Here is a 16744-nt window from a genome sequence, read left to right as displayed (position 1 = left end):
TACTTTCAGCTGGCTCCCAGTTTTGTTCCTAGCGCCAACGCAGGTACCCTTGCACCATGGTGCAAAGGTGTCTGGGTTGTTGGCATGATTGTTTTTGTTCAGAAAGGAACTCCTTCCTGCACAAAAACAGTCCATGGAGAGTTTTTCCCTTTTCTATGTGTGAGGCAGACAGTGGCGGCTGCCGTAGATATCAAGTGGAGGAGCTAAACATAGCATGTAAGCAGTGTCAGGATTTGTCAGAGTGTCAGTGACTTCCCCTCAGACAAAACCCTGGGGCCTGTTCACTTTCTCCAGTCCGGCTGTAAACACAGCCGGGATGCTGAAACCTAAGTGCGCATGTGTGTTTGGACGGTTATTTTAGGCCGTCCAAACACACATGCGCACTTGGTGCACACAAGTCCTCATCCCTCTTCCCACCTCCCGAGGCCCAGCCCCAACCCTCCCTGCACCTGCTGGCTGAGCTAGCAGTAGAAAAATAAAATGATATTCAAATATCGTTTTATTTTTTTGTTTCTGGCTCTTAGGCAGTGGGGTGATGCTCCTCTGCAATTGTTGGAGAGCCACCCCTGGAGGCAGAAAGTGGAAAAAAATGAGGAGAAATAAAGATATTTCTCCTCTTAATGCCTCCCCTCTGGAGGGGTACAATTTTGACACATTCCAGGGTTTACACATCCTTGTAAATCTAGGACGCCTCGAAACCGCTGGGTGGATGCCCCCCTGGTTTAGTGTAAGGCAATGCAGCGACTTGCGCTGTGTTGCCTTATACCATAGCCACAATGACATGAAAAGCCACGCAGAGTGGCTTTGCGGGGCCTCGTAAATATCGCTCTGCACATTGCGCCTCCCATGCGTCATACAAAGTGATGCACCAGCAGCGCAAATGGCTCGTAAATATGGCCCTTAGTTCTAAGAAATATACTCCACCCACTGAACGCCCTAATCCAGGGTGTTGGCATTTACCACATGGAGTAAATTCATCTTCCTTTACCATCACACTCGTCATTATGAGTCTTTGTTTTCCGATGGCATTTTTTTATACAACTCAATGAAACCAGAATCATTTTGAAGTAATCTGATTGCAAATATATTTTGATCATATTCTATGATCACCTGATCTTATCGTCTGAAACCATTCTGAAGTATATGAATTGGCCGAAGGTGTTGATTTTATATTATTACCTAGATGTTTTCTATAGTGCCGCCCCTCCCAAGTGTTGGCGGGACGTAGCCTCCACTAGGGCAAGAGGTACAATGGCTCCAGGGCCCAGAGTCCTGAGGGGCCCCCCTCAAGTTTTGTTATGCCACTGAGTCAGGGGGACATTTTCTTCCTTGCACTAAGGCCCGTAACATACTCGTGTTGTCACACAGCTTTAAATAGAACAAAGTAACCAAGAGTGGAGACTACTGTAACAAGTAAAGTAAATGAAGATAAAAAGAGAAAGGGGAAGAGTGGACAATGAGGGATGGACGCATGTGGGCAGAGGAAGCATGTAGAGAGGAGCAGAGGCAGCAATTGATTAAAACAAAAGCATAACAGAGAGACATTGCAGAATTATTTAGAGGGCAAGAGAGTGGTTACTAGATCTTGTGCTTAGTTTGTAACAAGACGTGCCAGTGCACAACTTTTTTCTTAGGAGGCATCTGCCCACTTCATCAGCGGATCAGGCTGATAATTCACAACCTTCATATATTTTGAGCCCAAAGGGTACATAGGTTATGAATTACTTCAGGTTACTTAATACAATCAACGTCACTATGGTTTTGCTCACCTTATAGAAATTTCCCATGAATGTTCAATAGTTAGAATCTGTTGTTACATTTGTAATTAATAGGCTGTAGTTTATTATTCTACTCACTTGTTAATCCTCCTCCCCATAGGCTTTCATGGGGCAGAAACTGCGTCTTTCTGCTAAACAATAATGGCTGTATTGTACAAATGAAGCCCAATAGAGAAGGCCTAAGTTGGTTACAGTGACAAGCCAATGATCAATGCTGTGGGCCTGATTGGTCCTTAATAGAAATGTATGTCATATCCCATAGGTTTGATCTTAGGTGCCCTTGTGATTTTTTTGAGGTACGTGATTTGCACTTTAGTTACTCTATGAGGCTCTTAAAAGAAGGGGTCCAATTTATAATTCAATCTTAACTCTTGTAAATATTTTTCATTTTGTGTGTTGTATTTTAGTTGTGTGAGCATTAAAGTCGTTTTTAAAGAAAAAGCATTGGATAAACATTAATTTATTGTGTGACATTTTTGTGTGTTGAGCTTCTAGCACATATCACCTCCCCGAGTCAGCCTTGGGCCTGTACCTCAATGTGCTGAGAATCATAGTTTTACATTGTGAACACTGGGAAATGGAAGAGGAAAAAGTTTTACATCGAGAATAATGTGCAACTATAATAGGAGCAACTTCTCATTGTAAACTCATTGGCAAACACAATGTGGATGGGTATATATCATTTAACACTAAGGACCTTCTGACACAGATCTCTTGTTCAGGTGTTGCTAGCTAGTTTTCATTGTGTACACATTTTTATGTTTAGTATTTACAAGTGTATGCATTAAGAACATTTTTTTTATATAAAAATAAAAGAAAAACTAGGTCCGTCAAAAACTGAGCGCTCTGCTGCATGGCGGAGTTTGCCAGTGCTTGCTGCACCTACTTTAGAAGCTGGGTTACCTACTACCCTCAGAGTCGTGCAGCGGACCAGTCACAGCTGCATCTGGCTGCATGTTTGGCCAATCAAAAGTGACCTTCTTCCAGGGTTCTAAGATGGCGGCAATGGGGTGCTAGACTGTTCCCATCCCTATGTTTTTTTTGCCCTCCGGGATGTGTGGACCTTGGCACTGAGGATGTTGAGTCAGAGGAAGAAATGAGTAGAGGCAGCAGAGTTGTTCCCAAGTACGAACTCCCCAGAGGAGAGAGGGCAGCAATGAAGTCAACCGAAAGCCACAGAATGTTGTTTGGGTGTCACCAGCACAAGTAGCCAGTGGCCTGCAGCAAAACCGTGGCAAGAATAGGCCTATATACACCTGGGCTCCCATTAGGGATAAGCCTGAGTGATAGTGGCAAGGGCTTGCCTCCGTTAGTCACCCTGACTAAACTTTAAAATTAATTTCTCGCGCATAAAGGGTCAGAGGAATCACCCTGGGCTCAGCGCTGCCATTTCCATGCAGATTAGTTGGGTGTCTCTAAGCCGTTTGTAGCCGTTTCTGCAGCAGTAGAGTGCACACAAACAAATGCAGCCAACATTCATGAAGCGGTTATTCTAAATAAAGGAACCTTGTTCTGGTATTGTGGTGATATTTTGATGGCTGCTTTGGAAATACAACAAAACCCATGCTGATAGTTCATGATGGACTTCAGTGTTAAACACTGGGCTCTCAAATTACAGTGGCGTAGAGAAAGAGTGTTGTTCCTTGTCAGCCACCGCACTGCTTTTGCTCATACACATTTCCAGCCTCTCAAGCTGGAAAGCAGCTGCTTTTAAAACTGCAATGTAGCAGCAACATTCATACCCCTAACTCAGGAGTGGCTCACGGGGCATGGGGTGCAGGGTGGGTATGGGGACGAGGCACATGAGAAAATTCCTGTGCCGCTTCTCTGCAGCTACTGCTGCAGGCCCAGGCTCCCAGCCTGCTCTGCGGCCAATCCTGATGCTGCTCAGAGCAACATCAGGATTGGCTGGGAACGCCCGGCCAGGGCGCTACCAGGAAGACTGGAAGCCTGTGCAGGCTCTCTCCAGGCCAGCAACTGTAGGCTGGAGAGAGCCTGTAGGAAGTTGGCTCTGTATGTGCTATTTCAAAGTAAGGAATAGCATGCACAGAGTCCAAGGGTTCCCCTTAGAGGTAAAATAGTGGTAAAAAATAGATAATACTAATGCTCTATTTTGTGGTAGTGTGGTCGAGCAGTAGGCTTATCCAAGGAGTAGTGTTAAGCATTTGTTGTACATACACATAGACAATAAATGAGGTACACACACTCAGAGACAAATCCAGCCAATAGGTTTTTGTATAGAAAAATATCTTTTCTTAGTTTATTTTAAGAACCACAGGTTCAAATTCTACATGTAATAGCTCATTCGAAAGGTATTGCAGGTAAGTACTTTAGGAACTTCAAATCATCAAAATTGCATGTATACTTTTCAAGTTATTGACAAATAGCTGTTTTAAAAGTGGACACTTAGTGCAATTTTCACAGTTCCTGGGGGAGGTAAGTTTTTGTTAGTTTTACCAGGTAAGTAAGACACTTACAGGGTTCAGTTCTTGGTCCAAGGTAGCCCACCGTTGGGGGTTCAGAGCAACCCCAAAGTCACCACACCAGCAGCTCAGGGCCGGTCAGGTGCAGAGTTCAAAGTGGTGCCCAAAACACATAGGCTAGAATGGAGAGAAGGGGGGTGCCCCGGTTCCGGTCTGCTTGCAGGTGAGTACCCGCGTCTTCGGAGGGCAGACCAGGGGGGTTTGGTAGGGCACCGGGGGGGACACAAGTCCACACAGAAATTTCACCCTCAGCAGCGCGGGGGCGGCCGGGTGCAGTGTAGAAACAAGCGTCGGGTTTTCAATGTTAGTCTATGAGAGATCTCGGGATCTCTTCAGCGCTGCAGGCGGGCAAGGGGGGGATTCCTCGGGGAAACCTCCACTTGGGCAAGGGAGAGGGACTCCTGGGGGTCACTTCTCCAGTGAAAGTCCGGTCCTTCAGGTCCTGGGGGCTGCGGGTGCAGGGTCTCTCCCAGGCGTCGGGACTTTAGGTTCAAAGAGTCGCGGTCAGGGGAAGCCTCGGGATTCCCTCTGCAGGCGGCGCTGTGGGGGCTCAGGGGGGACAGGTTTTGGTACTCACAGTATCAGAGTAGTCCTGGGGTCCCTCCTGAGGTGTTGGATCGCCACCAGCCGAGTCGGGGTCGCCGGGTGCAGTATTGCAAGTCTCACGCTTCTTGCGGGGAGCTTGCAGGGTTCTTTAAAGCTGCTGGAAACAAAGTTGCAGCTTTTCTTGGAGCAGGTCCGCTGTCCTCGGGAGTTTCTTGTCTTTTCGAAGCAGGGGCAGTCCTCAGAGGATGTCGAGGTCGCTGGTCCCTTTGGAAGGCGTCGCTGGAGCAGGATCTTTGGAAGGCAGGAGACAGGCCGGTGAGTTTCTGGAGCCAAGGCAGTTGTCGTCTTCTGGTCTTCCGCTGCAGGGGTTTTTCAGCTGGGCAGTCCTTCTTCTTGTAGTTGCAGGAATCTAATTTTCTAGGGTTCAGGGTAGCCCTTAAATACTAAATTTAAGGGCGTGTTTAGGTCTGGGGGGTTAGTAGCCAATGGCTACTAGCCCTGAGGGTGGGTACACCCTCCTTGTGCCTCCTCCCAAGGGGAGGGGGTCACAATCCTAACCCTATTGGGGGAATCCTCCATCTGCAAGATGGAGGATTTCTAAAAGTTAGAGTCACCTCAGCTCAGGACACCTTAGGGCTGTCCTGACTGGCCAGTGACTCCTCCTTGTTATTCTCATTATTTTCTCCGGCCTTGCCGCCAAAAGTGGGGCCTGGCCGGAGGGGGCGGGCAACTCCACTAGCTGGAGTGTCCTGCTGGGTTGGCACAAAGGAGGTGAGCCTTTGAGGCTCACCGCCAGGTGTGACAATTCCTGCCTGGGAGAGGTGTTAGCATCTCCACCCAGTGCAGGCTTTGTTACTGGCCTCAGAGTGACAAAGGCACTCTCCCCATGGGGCCAGCAACATGTCTCGGTTTGTGGCAGGCTGCTAGAACTAGTCAGCCTACACAGATAGTCGGTTAAGTTTCAGGGGGCACCTCTAAGGTGCCCTCTGTGGTGTATTTTACAATAAAATGTACACTGGCATCAGTGTGCATTTATTGTGCTGAGAAGTTTGATACCAAACTTCCCAGTTTTCAGTGTAGCCATTATGGTGCTGTGGAGTTCGTGTTTGACAGACTCCCAGACCATATACTCTTATGGCTACCCTGCACTTACAATATCTAAGGTTTTGTTTAGACACTGTAGGGGTACCATGCTCATGCACTGGTACCCTCACCTATGGTATAGTGCACCCTGCCTTAGGGCTGTAAGGCCTGCTAGAGGGGTGTCTTACCTATACTGCATAGGCAGTGAGAGGCTGGCATGGCACCCTGAGGGGAGTGCCATGTCGACTTACTCGTTTTGTCCTCACTAGCACACACAAGCTGGCAAGCGGTGTGTCTGTGCTGAGTGAGAGGTCTCCAGGGTGGCATAAGACATGCTGCATCCCTTAGAGACCTTCCTTGGCATCAGGGCCCTTGGTACTAGAAGTACCAGTTACAAGGGACTTATCTGGATGCCAGGGTCTGCCAATTGTGGATACAAAAGTACAGGTTAGGGAAAGAACACTGGTGCTGGGGCCTGGTTAGCAGGCCTCAGCACACTTTCAATTGTAAACATAGCATCAGCAAAGGCAAAAAGTCAGGGGGCAACCATGCCAAGGAGGCATTTCCTTACACAACCCCCCCCCAAACGAAAGAGGATGAGACTAACCTTTCCCAAGAGAGTCTTCATTTTCTAAGTGGAAGAACCTGGAAAGGCCATCTGCATTGGCATGGGCAGTCCCAGGTCTGTGTTCCACTATAAAGTCCATTCCCTGTAGGGAGATGGACCACCTCAACAGTTTAGGATTTTCACCTTTCATTTGCATCAGCCATTTGAGAGGTCTGTGGTCGGTTTGAACTAGGAAGTGAGTCCCAAAGAGGTATGGTCTCAGCTTCTTCAGGGACCAAACCACAGCAAAGGCCTCCCTCTCAATGGCACTCCAACGCTGCTCCCTGGGGAGTAACCTCCTGCTAATGAAAGCAACAGGCTGGTCAAGGCCATCATCATTTGTTTGGGACAAAACTGCCCCTATCCCATGTTCAGAGGCATCAGTCTGCACAATGAACTGCTTAGAATAATCTGGAGCTTTGAGAACTGGTGCTGAGCACATTGCCTGTTTCAGGGTGTCAAAGGCCTGTTGGCAGTCCACAGTCCAGTTTACTTTCTTGGGCATTTTCTTGGAGGTGAGTTCAGTGAGGGCTGTCACAATGGATCCATATCCCTTCACAAACCTCCTGTAATACCCAGTCAAGCCAAGGAATGCCCTGACTTGAGTCTGGGTTTTTGGAGCTACCCAGTCCAGAATAGTCTGGATCTTGGGTTGGAGTGGCTGAACTTGGCCTCCACCTACAAGGTGTCCCAAGTAAACCACAGTTCCCTGCCCTATCTGGCATTTGGATGCCTTGATAGAGAGGCCTGCAGATTGCAGAGCCTTCAAAACCTTCCTCAGGTGGACCAGGTGATCCTGCCAGGTGGAGCTAAAGACAGCAATATCATCAAGATAAGCTGTGCTAAAGGACTCCAAGCCAGCAAGGACTTGATTCACCAACCTTTGGAAGGTGGCAGGGGCATTCTTTAAACCAAAGGGCATAACAGTAAACTGATAATGCCCATCAGGTGTGGAGAATGCTGTCTTTTCTTTTGCTCCAGGTGCCATTTTTATTTGCCAGTACCCTGCTGTCAAGTCAAAGGTACTTAGAAATTTGGCAGCACCTAATTTATCAATGAGCTCATCAGCTCTTGGAATTGGATGGGCATCTGTCTTGGTGACAGAATTGAGCCCTCTGTAGTCCACACAAAACCTCATCTCTTTCTTTCCATCTTTGGTGTGAGGTTTGGGGACTAAGACCACTGGGCTAGCCCAGGGGCTGTCAGAGCGCTCAATGACTCCCAATTCCAGCATCTTGTGGACTTCCACCTTGATGCTTTCTTTAACATGGTCAGATTGTCTAAAGATTTTGTTCTTGACAGGCATGCTGTCTCCTGTGTCCACATCATGGGTACACAGGTGTGTCTGACCAGGGGTTAAGGAGAAGAGTTCAGGAAACTGTTGTAGGACTCTCCTACAATCAGCTTGCTGTTGGCCAGAGAGGGTGTCTGAGTAGATCACTCCATCTACTGTACCATCTTTTGGGTCTGATGACAGAAGATCAGGGAGAGGTTCACTCTCTGCCTCCTGATCCTCATCTGTTACCATCAACAGATTGACATCAGCCCTGTCGTGGAAGAGCTTAAGGCGGTTTACATGGATCACCCTTTTGGGGCTCCTGCTTGTGCCCAGGTCCACCAAGTAGGTGACCTGACTCTTCCTCTCTAGTACTGGGTAAGGGCCACTCCATTTGTCCTGGAGTGCCCTGGGAGCCACAGGCTCTAGAACCCAGACCTTCTGCCCTGGTTGGAACTCAACCAGTGCAGCCTTTTGGTCATACCAAAACTTCTGGAGCTGTTGGCTGGCCTCAAGGTTTTTGGTTGCCTTTTCCATGTACTCTGCCATTCTAGAGCGAAGGCCAAGTACATAGTCCACTATGTCCTGTTTAGGCTCATGGAGAGGTCTCTCCCAGCCTTCTTTAACAAGGGCAAGTGGTCCCCTTACAGGATGACCAAACAGAAGTTCAAAGGGTGAGAACCCTACTCCCTTCTGTGGTACCTCCCTGTAAGCGAAAAGCAGACATGGCAGGAGGACATCCCATCTCCTTTTGAGTTTTTCTGGGAGCCCCATGATCATGCCCTTTAATGTCTTGTTGAATCTCTCAACTAAGCCATTAGTTTGTGGATGGTAAGGTGTAGTGAATTTATAAGTCACTCCACACTCATTCCACATGTGCTTTAGGTATGCTGACATGAAGTTGGTACCTCTGTCAGACACCACCTCCTTAGGGAAACCCACTCTGGTAAAGATACCAATGAGGGCCTTGGCTACTGCAGGGACAGTAGTCGACCTAAGGGGAATAGCTTCAGGATACCTGGTAGCATGATCCACTACTACCAGGATATACATATTTCCTGAGGCTGTGGGAGGTTCCAGTGGACCAACTATGTCCACACCCACTCTTTCAAAGGGCACCCCCACCACTGGAAGTGGAATGAGGGGGGCCTTTGGATGCCCACCTGTCTTACCACTGGCTTGACAGGTGGGGCAGGAGAGGCAAAACTCCTTAACCATGTTGGACATATTGGGCCAGTAGAAGTGGTTGACTAACCTCTCCCACGTCTTGGTTTGTCCCAAATGTCCAGCAAGGGGAATGTCATGGGCCAATGTTAGGATGAACTCTCTGAACAGCTGAGGCACTACCACTCTCCTAGTGGCACCAGGTTTGGGGTCTCTGGCCTCAGTGTACAGGAGCCCATCTTCCCAATAGACCCTATGTGTTCCATTTTTCTTGCCTTTGGACTCTTCAGCAGCTTGCTGCCTAAGGCCTTCAAGAGAGGGACAGGTTTCTTGTCCCTTACACAGCTCTTCCCTTGAGGGTCCCCCTGGGCCTAAGAGCTCAACCTGATAAGGTTCAAGCTCCAAAGGCTCAGTTCCCTCAGAGGGCAGAACTTCTTCCTGAGAAGAGAGGTTCCCTTTCTTTTGCTGTGTTGCAGTTGGTTTCCCAACTGACTTTCCTGTTCTCTTGGTAGGCTGGGCCATTTTTCCAGACTCCAGCTCTACTTTTTCGCCCTGTGCCTTGCATTGTGCTCTTGTTTTCACACACACCAGTTCAGGGATACCCAGCATTGCTGCATGGGTTTTTAGCTCTACCTCAGCCCATGCTGAGGACTCCAGGTCATTTCCAAGCAGACAGTCCACTGGGATATTTGAGGAGACCACCACCTGTTTCAGGCCATTGACCCCTCCCCATTCTAAAGTAACCATTGCCATGGGATGTACTTTTCTCTGATTGTCAGCGTTGGTGACTGTGTAAGTTTTTCCAGTCAGGTATTGGCCAGGGGAAACCAGTTTCTCTGTCACCATGGTGACACTGGCACCTGTATCCCTCAGGCCCTCTATTCTAGTCCCATTAATTAAGAGTTGCTGTCTGTATTTTTGCATGTTAGGCGGCCAGACAGCTAGTGTGGCTAAATCCACCCCACCCTCAGAAACTAGAGTAGCTTCAGTGTGGACCCTGATTTGCTCTGGGCACACTGTTGATCCCACTTGGAGACTAGCCATACCAGTGTTACCTGGATGGGAGTTTGGAGTGGAACCTTTCTTGGGACAGGCCTTGTCTCCAGTTTGGTGTCCATGCTGTTTACAGCTATGACACCAGGCCTTTTTGGGATCAAAGTTTTTACCCTTGTACCCATTGTTTTGTGAAGAGGCTCTGGGCCCACCCTCCTGTGCAGGTTTTTGGGGGCCTGTAGAAGACTCTTTACTATTTTTAGTTTTGGTTGTCTCATCACCCTTCTGCTGGGGAGTCTTTGTGACCCCTTTCTTTTGGTCACCCCCTGTTGAAGTCTTGGACACCCTTGTCTTGACCCAATGGTCCGCCTTCTTTCCCAATTCTTGGGGAGAAATTGGTCCTAGGTCTACCAGATGCTGATGCAGTTTATCATTGAAACAATTACTTAACAGGTGTTCTTTCACAAATAAATTGTACAGCCCATCATAATTACTTACACCACTGCCTTGAATCCAACCATCTAGTGTTTTCACTGAGTAGTCAACAAAGTCAACCCAGGTCTGGCTCGAGGATTTTTGAGCCCCCCTGAACCTAATCCTGTACTCCTCAGTGGAGAATCCAAAGCCCTCAATCAGGGTACCCTTCATGAGGTCATAAGATTCTGCATCTGGTCCAGAGAGTGTGAGGAGTCTATCCCTACACTTTCCTGTGAACATTTCCCAAAGGAGAGCACCCCAGTGAGATCTGTTCACTTTTCTGGTTACACAAGCCCTCTCAAAAGCTGTGAACCATTTGGTGATGTCATCACCATCTTCATATTTAGTTACAATCCCTTTAGGGATTTTCAACATGTCAGGAGAATCTCTGACCCTATTTAAGTTGCTGCCACCATTGATGGGTCCTAGGCCCATCTCTTGTCTTTCCCTCTCTATGGCTAGGATCTGTCTTTCCAAAGCCAATCTTTTGGCCATCCTGGCTAACTGGATGTCCTCTTCACTGGGGTTATCCTCAGTGATTTCAGAGGTGTTGGTCTCTCCTGTGAGGGAACCAGCATCTCTGACTATTATTTTTGGAGTCAGGGTTTGAGGGACCCTGTTCTCCCTAGATAGGACTGGTAGGGGGGAATTGTCCTCCAAGTCACTATCCTCTTCCTCTGAGTTGCCACCCTCAGAGGGGTTGGCCTTTTCAAACTCTGCCAAAAGCTCCTGGAGCTGTATTTTGGTAGGTTTGGGGCCCATTGTTATTTTCTTTAGTTTACAGAGTGACCTTAGCTCTCTCATCTGTAGATGGAGGTAAGGTGTGGTGTCGAGTTCCACCACATTCACATCTGTGCTAGACATTATGCTTCTAAAAGTGGGAATACTTTTTAAGAAACTAAAACTGATTATAGAATCTAATTCAAACTTTTAACAAACTTTTAAACTCTAAAAGAAATGCTAAACAGGATCTAACACAAGGCCCTAGCAGGTCTTTTAAGAATTTAGAAAACTTTTCAAATTGCAAAAATCAATTTCTAATGACAATTTTGGAATTTGTCGTGTGATCAGGTATTGGCTGAGTAGTCCAGCAAATGCAAAGTCTTGTACCCCACCGCTGATCCACCAATGTAGGAAGTTGGCTCTGTATGTGCTATTTCAAAGTAAGGAATAGCATGCACAGAGTCCAAGGGTTCCCCTTAGAGGTAAAATAGTGGTAAAAAATAGATAATACTAATGCTCTATTTTGTGGTAGTGTGGTCGAGCAGTAGGCTTATCCAAGGAGTAGTGTTAAGCATTTGTTGTACATACACATAGACAATAAATGAGGTACACACACTCAGAGACAAATCCAGCCAATAGGTTTTTGTATAGAAAAATATCTTTTCTTAGTTTATTTTAAGAACCACAGGTTCAAATTCTACATGTAATAGCTCATTCGAAAGGTATTGCAGGTAAGTACTTTAGGAACTTCAAATCATCAAAATTGCATGTATACTTTTCAAGTTATTGACAAATAGCTGTTTTAAAAGTGGACACTTAGTGCAATTTTCACAGTTCCTGGGGGAGGTAAGTTTTTGTTAGTTTTACCAGGTAAGTAAGACACTTACAGGGTTCAGTTCTTGGTCCAAGGTAGCCCACCGTTGGGGGTTCAGAGCAACCCCAAAGTCACCACACCAGCAGCTCAGGGCCGGTCAGGTGCAGAGTTCAAAGTGGTGCCCAAAACACATAGGCTAGAATGGAGAGAAGGGGGGTGCCCCGGTTCCGGTCTGCTTGCAGGTGAGTACCCGCGTCTTCGGAGGGCAGACCAGGGGGGTTTGGTAGGGCACCGGGGGGGACACAAGTCCACACAGAAATTTCACCCTCAGCAGCGCGGGGGCGGCCGGGTGCAGTGTAGAAACAAGCGTCGGGTTTTCAATGTTAGTCTATGAGAGATCTCGGGATCTCTTCAGCGCTGCAGGCGGGCAAGGGGGGGATTCCTCGGGGAAACCTCCACTTGGGCAAGGGAGAGGGACTCCTGGGGGTCACTTCTCCAGTGAAAGTCCGGTCCTTCAGGTCCTGGGGGCTGCGGGTGCAGGGTCTCTCCCAGGCGTCGGGACTTTAGGTTCAAAGAGTCGCGGTCAGGGGAAGCCTCGGGATTCCCTCTGCAGGCGGCGCTGTGGGGGCTCAGGGGGGACAGGTTTTGGTACTCACAGTATCAGAGTAGTCCTGGGGTCCCTCCTGAGGTGTTGGATCGCCACCAGCCGAGTCGGGGTCGCCGGGTGCAGTATTGCAAGTCTCACGCTTCTTGCGGGGAGCTTGCAGGGTTCTTTAAAGCTGCTGGAAACAAAGTTGCAGCTTTTCTTGGAGCAGGTCCGCTGTCCTCGGGAGTTTCTTGTCTTTTCGAAGCAGGGGCAGTCCTCAGAGGATGTCGAGGTCGCTGGTCCCTTTGGAAGGCGTCGCTGGAGCAGGATCTTTGGAAGGCAGGAGACAGGCCGGTGAGTTTCTGGAGCCAAGGCAGTTGTCGTCTTCTGGTCTTCCGCTGCAGGGGTTTTTCAGCTGGGCAGTCCTTCTTCTTGTAGTTGCAGGAATCTAATTTTCTAGGGTTCAGGGTAGCCCTTAAATACTAAATTTAAGGGCGTGTTTAGGTCTGGGGGGTTAGTAGCCAATGGCTACTAGCCCTGAGGGTGGGTACACCCTCCTTGTGCCTCCTCCCAAGGGGAGGGGGTCACAATCCTAACCCTATTGGGGGAATCCTCCATCTGCAAGATGGAGGATTTCTAAAAGTTAGAGTCACCTCAGCTCAGGACACCTTAGGGCTGTCCTGACTGGCCAGTGACTCCTCCTTGTTATTCTCATTATTTTCTCCGGCCTTGCCGCCAAAAGTGGGGCCTGGCCGGAGGGGGCGGGCAACTCCACTAGCTGGAGTGTCCTGCTGGGTTGGCACAAAGGAGGTGAGCCTTTGAGGCTCACCGCCAGGTGTGACAATTCCTGCCTGGGAGAGGTGTTAGCATCTCCACCCAGTGCAGGCTTTGTTACTGGCCTCAGAGTGACAAAGGCACTCTCCCCATGGGGCCAGCAACATGTCTCGGTTTGTGGCAGGCTGCTAGAACTAGTCAGCCTACACAGATAGTCGGTTAAGTTTCAGGGGGCACCTCTAAGGTGCCCTCTGTGGTGTATTTTACAATAAAATGTACACTGGCATCAGTGTGCATTTATTGTGCTGAGAAGTTTGATACCAAACTTCCCAGTTTTCAGTGTAGCCATTATGGTGCTGTGGAGTTCGTGTTTGACAGACTCCCAGACCATATACTCTTATGGCTACCCTGCACTTACAATATCTAAGGTTTTGTTTAGACACTGTAGGGGTACCATGCTCATGCACTGGTACCCTCACCTATGGTATAGTGCACCCTGCCTTAGGGCTGTAAGGCCTGCTAGAGGGGTGTCTTACCTATACTGCATAGGCAGTGAGAGGCTGGCATGGCACCCTGAGGGGAGTGCCATGTCGACTTACTCGTTTTGTCCTCACTAGCACACACAAGCTGGCAAGCGGTGTGTCTGTGCTGAGTGAGAGGTCTCCAGGGTGGCATAAGACATGCTGCATCCCTTAGAGACCTTCCTTGGCATCAGGGCCCTTGGTACTAGAAGTACCAGTTACAAGGGACTTATCTGGATGCCAGGGTCTGCCAATTGTGGATACAAAAGTACAGGTTAGGGAAAGAACACTGGTGCTGGGGCCTGGTTAGCAGGCCTCAGCACACTTTCAATTGTAAACATAGCATCAGCAAAGGCAAAAAGTCAGGGGGCAACCATGCCAAGGAGGCATTTCCTTACAGAGCCCTTTGCGCATGCATGTTTGGCCAGCCAGAGACTGCCGGCCAAACACACATGCGCTCTGAGGGGAGTGCACAGTGCACTCCCCTCTGCTCGTCACCCCCAACGCCCCTGCCCGTTCATAAGGAAAGGATAATGAACAACGTTTGTTTATTATCCTTTCCTTGTGGAAGGATTTACAGCGGTTGCTGCTGGCGGGGGGCAACGCTCTTCCACCCAAATGGAGGAACCACACCTGCCCAAACTCTGTGATCTAAGAGTTAAAATACATCTGCCTGCCCACACTTACATGATTGTGTTCCCTTTTGTAATAGAGATGTGAGAGGCTTGGATAGGGACCCATGCTGTACATTTATAAATTCAGGTCTACAAGACACATTTCCAATTTTTAGCCGTGTGTACTGCAATGACAGCCAGGCTTGGCTTTCACACACAGTTACAGCATGTGCAATGAACTGTAAGGATATTAATTGTTTACCGCTATATCACTGTACCTTGATATACATCTGTGCCTTGATATCTGCAACAACAACAAGCAAGTTACTTTTTATCACACCAGTTTTCACCCATATCCTCTGTTAAAACTGTCATTTTGGGAAACTATGGCAAACATAACTTTGTCAGTGTCACCACAAATGTGTAAGAGTGACTAGAAACTACCATTCTGAGGGCTGAGAATTCAACTCCATCTCTGATATACTTCATAGTTCTTCTGGCTAGAACTCTGCCCGCTCGCAGAACTCCGTGGAATTTGGCAGAATTTTTCGGTAACTCTGAGGAATTCAATGGAGTGAAGCTCCACAAGCTCCATCCAGGCCTAAAAAAAACATTGAGCACAGACATACTAACCTCTTTACTGCGGGCGTCGGCCACTGGCCGATGCCCACACTACCTCCCTGGTGCGGGTCACGACCGGTGGGTTACACCAGGGAGGGGGTTAATAAATCCTCGGGTGCGTTGCACCTGAGGATTTATTTATATTTTTTAATACCCCGGGAGACACGGAAGCTCTTCCGTGTCTCCCCCTGCCCCCTACCTGCCCCTTTGTGACGTCAGCGCGCCACGAGGCGCGCTGACGTTACAATGTTGATTTCCCCATCGGAGCAGGAAGCAGCCTTGCAGCCGCTTCCTGCTCCAATGGGGAAAACGGCCACAAACGGCCTTCCCCACGTTCGGGAAGGCCTCGTAAGAAAGGGGAGAGTCTCCCCTTTCTTACGAGGCCTTCCTGAAAGTGTTTCCTGGCCACCGATTGCAGCACAGCGATGTAGATAGATATATATATATAGAGATAGGTATATATATAGAGATAGATCTATATATATATTTATATATATATATATATATATATATATATATATACATACATATATATATATATATATATATATATATATATATATATATATATATATATATATATATATCACTTTTGTCAATATGTGTGTGGTTTCCCTGGGGGCTGCGATCGGCACCCAGGAAAACCAGACCCACATATAAAAGTGATATATATATATATATATATATATATATATATATATATATATAGATAGATAGATAGATAGATAGATAGATAGATAGATAGATAGATTTGCCACCAGTTGTCTTGCAGTTGCAGCTTGCGTCTTCAAAGCAATGCACATACTTCAACTGACACTTTTCAACTGTAGCTTTTAGGCAGCAATAAAAAAGTCAAGTAAGTATTGTGATTATGTTTCTGCTACAAAAGGGTCAGACTTGTCTAGTGGCAGTTTTAGTGCCATAAAGAAGCGCAGAAGGTTTATATGCCTACTGCAAAGAGCAAATCTGTATTTTATGTAAATAGCTGAGTACATTAGTAAAGTCAGCCATTACCTGCGCTATAATACAAATGAAATGTATGTGCGGGGTGGAGGGCGGCTATGGAGAGATGAAGGGCACTTTTGCTGGGTGGTAATGAGGGAATCCGAGGAGGACGGGGTGGGAGCACCAATAATGATTGTTGGACTGGGCGCAGGAGGTGCTAAAGACTGTGACGAATGGTATGTGACAAGGTGTTTTTTGAGTGTCTTGAAAGAACGTGCTGATTGAGGGAAGAAGCGCAGGTAAGGTGGCCTCTACTGTTGCACGTATCTCACACACACCATCGATTTTGTGACTGTCTACGTAGGCTAGTGTTTTAGAGCAACAGTTTAGCCAATAGCAGAGATGGCATCTTGATGGATGACTGCTGCCGTCACTCGGGTTATAGAGGACAGCTCTGACATAGGATCAGAGACTGAGACATCAGATACTGAGACAGCATCTGAGGGATAGGACAATGGCGCAGACTCTGGGAGTGATTTTTCAGTCGGAGGAGTCCCATTCGATAACTCCTCTTCCAGTACATTATGAGGGAAGTGATGAGGACAGTCCTGCTGTCTCTTCGCAAGCAGTCTGTGCAACTGGGTAATAGTGGGTTAGCCCAACCCAGAGAGCAGGTGAATGCGGCGGCAAGCAGAGAGAGAGAGAGAGTGCTCTCTTGGGAGCTCCCCAATTCAGTTCA

General features: G+C 47.9%; 1 protein-coding gene across 5 annotated transcripts in view; it reads left to right on the top strand.

Moving 5' to 3' along the window:
• The window catches only part of PLEKHA2 (pleckstrin homology domain containing A2), a 766829-nt gene that overhangs the window by 570803 nt on the left and 179282 nt on the right, over positions 1-16744 (top strand). The window lies entirely within an intron of this gene.

This window comes from Pleurodeles waltl, chromosome 11 (genome assembly GCF_031143425.1).
Source record: "Pleurodeles waltl isolate 20211129_DDA chromosome 11, aPleWal1.hap1.20221129, whole genome shotgun sequence".
NCBI classification, from domain to species: domain Eukaryota; kingdom Metazoa; phylum Chordata; class Amphibia; order Caudata; family Salamandridae; genus Pleurodeles; species Pleurodeles waltl.
Note: the sequence above shows the minus strand (reverse complement) of the source record. Positions and strands in the feature narration are given on the sequence as shown.